The sequence below is a fragment of the Rhincodon typus genome, chromosome 36 (genome assembly GCF_021869965.1).
Source record: "Rhincodon typus isolate 14 chromosome 36, sRhiTyp1.1, whole genome shotgun sequence".
NCBI classification, from domain to species: Eukaryota; Metazoa; Chordata; class Chondrichthyes; order Orectolobiformes; family Rhincodontidae; genus Rhincodon; species Rhincodon typus.
This window is the reverse complement of record NC_063367.1, coordinates 23,275,409-23,283,426: the sequence shown is the minus strand read 5'-3', so window position 1 is coordinate 23,283,426 and position 8,018 is coordinate 23,275,409. Positions and strand designations below refer to the sequence as shown.

The following is an 8,018-nucleotide window of genomic DNA, read 5'->3' as shown; positions in this document are numbered from 1 at the left end:
GTAGAGCTGGATGAACACAGCAGGCCAAGCAGCATCAGAGGAGCAGGAAAGCTGACATTTCGGGTCTAGACCGTTCTTCAGAAAATTCTTCAACTCTATCCACCTGGGTGGCAGCTTTCAGGGAACTGTGAACATGAACCCCAAGATCCCTCTGCTCCTCCACACTGCCAAGAATCTTTCCGTTAACCCTGTATTCTGCTTTCAAGTTTGTCCTTCCAAAGTGAATCACCTCACACTTTTCAGGGTTAAATTCCATCTGCCACTTCTCAGCCCAGCTCTGCATCTTATCAATGTCCCTTTGTAACCTAGAACAGCCCTCTGCACTGTCCACAACGTGACCCACCTTCGTATCGTCTACGAACTTGCTAATCCACCCTTCCACTCCTTCATCCAAATCATTTACAAAAATCACAAATAGAAGAGGACCCAGAACAGATCCTTGTGGTACACCACTCGTAACTGAGCACCATGTTGAATATTTTCCTTCCACTACCACCCTTTGTCTTCTAAGGGTCAGCCAATTCTGAATCCAATCTGCCACATTTCCCCCATCCCATGCTTCCTTACCTTCTGCATGAGCCTACCATGGGGAACCTTATCAAACGCCCTACTTAAATCCATGTATACCACATCCACTGCTCCACCTTCATCCACGTGTTTGGTCACCTCTTCAAAGAATTCAAGAAGGTTTGTGAGGCATGATCTACCCCTCACAAATCCATGCTGACTATCACGAATCAAACTGTGCCTTTCCAAGTGATCATAAATCCTGTCTCTCAGAGCCCTTTCCAATCATTTGCCCACCACTGACGTAAGACTAACTGGTCTGTAATTTCCGGGGTTATCTCTGTTCCTTTTTTTGAACGAAGGAATGACGTTTGCCTCTTTCCAATCTTCCGGCACTATACCCATGGACAGTGAGGACGAAAAGATCATCGCCAAAGGCTCTGCGATCTCGTCCCTCGCTTCCCATAGAATCCTTGGATAAATTCCATCAGGCCCGGGGGACTTATCTATCTTCAACTTACTCAGAATTCCTAGCACATCTTCTTTACTAACATCAACCTCCTCTAGCCTACCTGCCTGTTTCACAACGTCCTCCTCTACAACTAGGTCCCTCTCAGTTGTGAATACTGAAGAAAAGTATTCATTAAGGACCTCTCCTATCTCTTTAGGCTCTGTGCACAAATTCCCTTTACAATCCTTGATCAGCCCTACCCTTTCTCTGGTCATTCTCTTGTTCTGCACATACGTGTAAAAAGCCTTGGAGTTTTCCTTGATCCTATCCGCCAAGATTTTCTCATGCCCCCTTATAGCTCTCCTAAGCCCTTTCTTCAGCTCCTTCCTGGCTAACTTGTATCCCTCTAGAGCCTTTTCCGTTCCTCTTTTCCTAAACCTTACATAAGCCTCCTTCTTCCTCTTAACCAGTCGTTCGACCTCTCTCGAGAACCATGGCTCCCTCACTCGACCGCATCTTCTCTGCCTGCTAGGGACAAACATATCAAGCACATGCAGTATGCATTCCTTAAACAATCTCCACATTTCTGTGGTGCTCTTCCTTGATAGCACCTGTTCCCAATTTATGTTACCCAGTTCTTGCCTAACTGAATGGTAATTGCCCTTCCCCCAATTATAAACTTTACCCTGCCGTATGTACCTATCCTTATCCATGACTATCGTGAAAGAAACAGAGTTATGATCACTACCACCAAAATGCTCTCCTACCAACAGGTCTAACACTTGGCCCGGTTCGTTGCCAGGCCCAAATCCAAAGTGGCCTCTCCTCGTGTTGGTCTATCTACATACTGTGTCAGGAATCCGTCCTGAACGCACTGGACAAAACCTGCTCCATCTAAACTATTACAACTAAAATGTTTCCAATCAATATTTGGAAAGTTGAAGTCACCCATGACTACAACCCTGTGACTTCTGCATCTTTCCAGTATCTGCCTCCCAATCTGCTCCTCTACTTCTCTGCAACTATTAGGGTGTCTGTAAAAAAACCCCCAACAAAGTGACTGCTCCTTTCTTGTTCCTGACCTCAACCAAAACTGACTATGTAGACCTAACATTCTCGAACTGTCTTTCAATAGCTGCTATACTCGCCCTGACTAGCAATGCCACTCCCCCACCTCTTTATCCACCCTCCCTATTTCTTTTAAAGCATCTAAATCCCGGAACTTCCAACATCCATACCTCTCCCTGAGTTACCCAAGTTTCTGTAATGGCCACAACATCGTAGTTCCTGTGGGAGGACACCAGGGCATCTGGTGGAAACCCCCAGCACCTTCTCCTTAGTGATGGCCACTACATTCACCTCTGTCCCCAACATTCTTGAAACTATTGGTGTCTTCCACCGTGAAGACTTATGCAAAGTACCTATTGTGACAATACTGTGGTTTTAAGAGGTGTGTTTTGTCCTGGTTTAGTTTAGAGAGAGATTGGGGGGGACCGGTGTCGAGCAGTCTATGAGAAGATAAACAACTTGTGGAGCCTTGGGGTTTTCTTAAAACGTTGGAACAACAGAAGCAGCCTAAATGGGTGTGGTCAAGCTCCAACCCACAGAATCAAGGATTTTGGGTTTAAGCTTTCAGCAGTTGTTGCTGGGGTCTTAGCAGGGTTGGAAGGCAGTGAATCTCTCTCGGCTGCTACATTCTCTCTTTGAATTTTCATTGACTGCTTTTTCTCCAGGGCTGATGAAGCTACATGTGAGACAATTCTGTCTTCTGAATTTGCGTTTTGCCAAGGGTGTGTTTATGGGGCTGTTGCTGTATTGAAACAGTTACTGTTTTGTAGTTAAATATTATATTATTCTGTTAAGTTTTCCAATAGAGTTGTTATTCCAAATTCCTTTCTTTTGTTGTATTTTAACATTTGAATAAATTGTGTTTTGCTTAACATTGAGTAGTTTGACCAATTGAATTGCATCTGGAACACAGCACCTCACATTTACCTTTAAAATAAGAAAGGGTTAGAGTCTAGGCTACCTTCTTAATATGTTTTGAGGGGTCTGGTCTGGTTCATAACACTGTTCAGTTCATCTGTTATTTCTTTGTTGCCCATTAAAGATGTTCTTCTTTGAGGAAGTAATGAGCAGGGTAGACCAAGGAGAGCCAGTGGACGTTATCTACCTGGACTTCAAAACAGCCTTTGATAAGGTGCCACACAGGAGGCTGCTGAGTGAGATAAGGGCCCATGGTGTTACAGGTAAGGTGCTAGCATGGATAGAAGATTGGCTGTCTGGCAGAAAGCTGAGAGTAGGGATAAAGAGGTCTTTCTCAGGATGGTAGCCGGTGACAAGTGGTGTTGCACAAGGGTCAGTGCTGGGACCACAACTTTTCACTTTGTACATTAATGATCTAGATGAAGGAACTGTGGGCATTCTGGCTAAGTTTGCAGACGATACAAAGATAGGTGGAAGGACAGGTAGCGAGGCTGCAGAAAGACTTGAACAGGTTAGGAGAGTGGGTAAAGAAGTGGCAGATGGAGTACAATGTGGGAAAGTGTGAGATCATGCACTTTGGTAAGAAGAATAAAAGCATGGACTATTTTCTAAGTGGGGAGGCAATTCAGAAGTCTGAAGTGCAAAGAGACTTGGGAGTTCTAGTCCAGGACTCTCTCAAGGTAAACTTGCAGGTTGAGTCAGCAGTCAGGAAGGCAAATGCAATGTTGGCATTTATTTTGAGAGGACTTGAATATAAAAGCAGCGATGTACTACTGAAGCTTTATAAGGCTCTGGTCAGGCCACATTTGGAGTATTGCATGCAGTTTTGGGCCCCATATCTCAGGAAGATGTACTGGCCCTGGAGAGGGTTCAGAGGAGGTTCACGAAATGGTCCCAGGAATGAAAAGCTTAACATATGAGGAATGTTTGAGGACTCTGGGACTATACTCATTGGAATTTAGACGGATGAGGGGGAATCTAATTGAAACTTTCAGAATACTGAATGGCCTGGACAAAGTGGCTGTTGGGAAGATGCTTCCATTGGTAGGAGAGTCTAAGGCCCGAGGGCACAGCCTTAGAGTAAAGGGAAGACCTTTTAGAACAGAGATAAGGAGAAACTACTTCAGCCAGAAAGTGGTGAATCTATGGAATTCACTACCACAGAAGAATGTGGAGGCCAGATCATTGAGTACATTTAAGACTGAGATAGATAGGTTCTTGATTGTCAAGGGGATCAGGGGTTACAGGGAGAAAGCAGGAGAATGGAGTTGAGGAACTTATCAGCCATGATTAAATGGTGGAGCACACTAGGTGGGCCGAATGGCCTAATTTCTGCTCCTATGTCTTATGGTCTTACTACATCTCCAGCCTCATTTTCCAGCAATCCAATGTCCACTCTTGCCTCTCTTATCTTTATATACATAAAAGAACTCTTGTAATCTTTTATATTACTAACTAGCTTATCCCCATATTTCATCTGCTTCCCCCATCCCATTGTTTTTTTTTAAGCTGTCCTCTACTGCTTTTTAAAGACTTCCTTGTCCTCTGACATCCCACTAATCTTCACCACATTGTATTACTTTTGCTTTTATGTTATCCCTGACTTCCCTTGTCAGCCATGGTTGCCACATCCTCCCTTTAGTATGTTTCTCCTTCCTTAGGATGAATTTCTGCTGTGCCTCTCCACTGCCCCCAGAAACTCCTGCCATTGTTGCTCCACAGTCTTCTCTGCTGGATTCTTCTCCCAATCAACTCCAGCCAGCTCCTCCCTCATGTCTTTGCAGTTACCTTTACTCAATTGTAATACCGTTACATCTGATTTCAGCTCAGCAGAATTCTTTTCTACAAAAGGTAGCAGAAGCAGTGTCTTTGAATGTTCTGAAGAATTGTTGGTAAGCAAGAACATTTCTTCCTCTCAAATGCAAAGTGAATTCAATCATATTATGGTCACTGCCCCCTAGGGGTTCCTCCATCTTAAGCCCCCTAATCAAGTCAGCCTCATACACATCACCAAATCCAGAATAGCCTGTTCCCTAGTGGGGTCTACCACAAGCTGCTTTAACAAGCCATCTTGCAGATATTCCACAAATTTCTGTTCTTGGCATCTGCTACCAACCTGATTTTCCCAGTCCGCTTGAATTTTGCAGTCCCCCATGATTATTATAATAATGCCTTTCTTACACACTATCTCCTGATTTTTTTTTCTGCCTCACATTCCGACTACTGCTTGGAGGCCTATACATAACTCCCATCTGGGTTTTTTCCCTTTGCAGTTCCTCAACTCTACCCTCATAGATTCCATGCCTTCTGACTTTATATCTCTTCTTGTTGTCTATTTAATTTCATTTTTTACTAACAAGGCAACCTGCCCCCTCTGCCTATCTGCCTGTCCTTTCCATAGGATGCATATCCTTTAGATATTTAGTTCCCAGACCTACTGCCACCTCTGGTACCTACATCATACCTGCAAATTTCAATTTGCACTTCAAGCTCATTTATCTGTTTCATATACTACATGCATTTAAGTACAATACCCTCAGTCCTGGGTTGACTTCCCCCTTCTCACAGTTGTCCCCTTCTCTGCTGTGCCTGAAGTTAGATTCTTGAGCTTTTTCATACTGTCTGTCCCCATATCCATAACCTTTCATGTTCTTGCTTACCAACAATTCTTCAGAACATTCAAAGACACTGCTTCTGCTACCTTTTGTGGAAAAGAATTCTGCTGGCTGACAACCCCGTAAGAAAAAAAAGGCATGTCTTGAATGGACAACCCCTTAGTTTTAGGCAGTAAGCCACAGTTTTAGAATCTCCCAAGAGAAAACATCATTTCCACATCAACCCTGTCAAACCTCCTCATGATCATATATGTTTCAATAATTTCCCATATTAATACCTTTCTCGCTTGTCTTGTCTCTTTTGAAGATACTATGGCTTTAAGAGGTCATTTTGTTCTTTTTTTTGAAGAGAGGTTTTAAGGCAGAGGTGCAAAACAGTCTATGAGAAAATAAACAACTTGTGAAGCCTTGGGTGTTCTTTTTAAAAGTTGGAACAATAGAAGCAGCCTAAGTGGGGGTGGTCAAACTCCCACAAAACCAGGATCTATGGTTTAACTTTCAGCAATTGCTGTGGGGTGTTGAAGAGGTGGAAAACTATTTTTTTTTGTCCCTTTCCCGGTTACAGTGGGGGTTCTCTGCATGCTACAGGAGTTGTATGTGAGACAATCTATGTTCTTAATTTGCCTTTTGCCAAGGGTGTGTTTATGGGATGTTACTACATTGGAACAGTTAATTAATAATTGTCACTGCATCTATTATTACAATTATTTCAAATTTCTTCTTTCTTTTGTTATATTTTAACTATCGTGGATGAATAAAGTGTGTTTTGCTTTAAATCCGGTAGTTTGAATAATCAAATTGCTTTTACCTTTAAAATAAGAAAAAATTAGGGTCTAGACTATCTTCTGAACATTTTGAGGGAGTTTGGTCTGGTCCATAACACACTACTCTTTGATTTACCACATCTTCCCAAATTTGACCTATTGCCCCGCTTATTTAGTTTAAACCCCTTTTTACTTCCCTAGTTGTGTTGCTTGCTATATCATCAGTTCCAGCACAATTCAAGCGTAAAACATCCAAATGATGTCCCACTTTCCCAGTTCTGGTGTCAGTGCTTCTCAAACTGCAACCCACTTATACCACGCCAATCTTTGAGCCACATATCCATTTCTGTACTCTTATTTGCCTTGTATTACTTTGGATGTAGCTCCGGTAATAACCCAGAGATTATTACCTTTGTGACTCTACTACTTAATTTGGTCCTTAGGTTTTTCATATTGACTATTAATATGACTATTCATATTAACTTCCTTCCTTATCCTGACTATGTCATTGGTACATACATGGACCATGAAAACGGGATCTTTCTCCCTCTGAAATTTCCTCTCCAACCCTGAACTGATGAGCTAAATCTTGATACCAGACAGCCAAAACAACTGACCGGGCTCTCACTCTTTGCTTCACGGAAGTTGTCGATCCCCTTCACTATACTCTGCCTTACTAACATACATTCTTTTTTGCCATAGATAACACAGTGTGGAGCTGGAGGAGCACTGCAGGCCAGGCAACATCCCCACTTGAATGGCTTACTGTACCATGGTGCCATTTTCAGTAGCTCATCCACCTCACACCCTCGCTCTCATCCAAATGCAAAAGCTGAGCCTCCTACCCCCCTGGCCTCTGGATCTCACTACCTGCCTCAGCTGCAGGTACACTTTGCTATATCTGGGAGCATTGATCAAATCAGAATACTGTATCCTAAGGATGATCTCTTGGTACAAAATATCTTAGTAATTTTCCCACTCCCTGGTGTGCTGCAGCCCAGGCTCCAGTTCGATGGCTCTAAGCCAAAGCTCCTTGCGCCACAAACACTTACTGTAAATGTGTTTATCTTGGGTCTACGAATACCTTATTTGCTGTGGCCGTGACACATTGCTTGTCCCACCATTCTGACTGTTTTAACCATCACAAGTTAACTGGGAAGAGTGCACTGATATTGTACCCTATATTTCTACAAGGTGTCACAAAAGGAATAAATGTATAAAATCCCAATGAGAACACCAAAATGACCAGTGTTCCTATAAAGTGACATTTTCCTAGCTACCATCAGTTCTGAGGAAGGGTCACCAGACCTGAAACGTTAACTGTGATTTTTGTTCACAGGTACTGCCAGACCTGCTGAGCTTTTCCAGCAACTTCTGTTTTTGACCAGTGTTCCTGACTGACTGCATCTCACGATTAGAGCAATTCATACCAGCTTCCCTCAGTAATTCCCTTCAACAAGAACAGTAAAAAGAAGGGAGTTCTAATTTACCCAACCCAGGCACACAAATACTCAATCAGACAAAAGATAAATGTTTAACACACCCACTTTGGGTGGAAAATACTATATTCTTGGAGAACAACTTCTAAAGATCAAAAGTCCAGACCACAAGGTAGAAAGTTATTTTCCTCACAGTCCTTTTGATTTTTCAATGAAGATACAATGTTGACTGTAGGGTTATGATTATCAATCAAGT

At 42.8% G+C, this 8,018-nt stretch overlaps 1 protein-coding gene across 1 annotated transcript in view; it reads left to right on the top strand.

Annotated features, from left to right (window-relative positions):
- mphosph10 (M-phase phosphoprotein 10 (U3 small nucleolar ribonucleoprotein)) overlaps positions 1-8,018 on the top strand; it is a 109,027-nt gene that overhangs the window by 48,695 nt on the left and 52,314 nt on the right. The window lies entirely within an intron of this gene.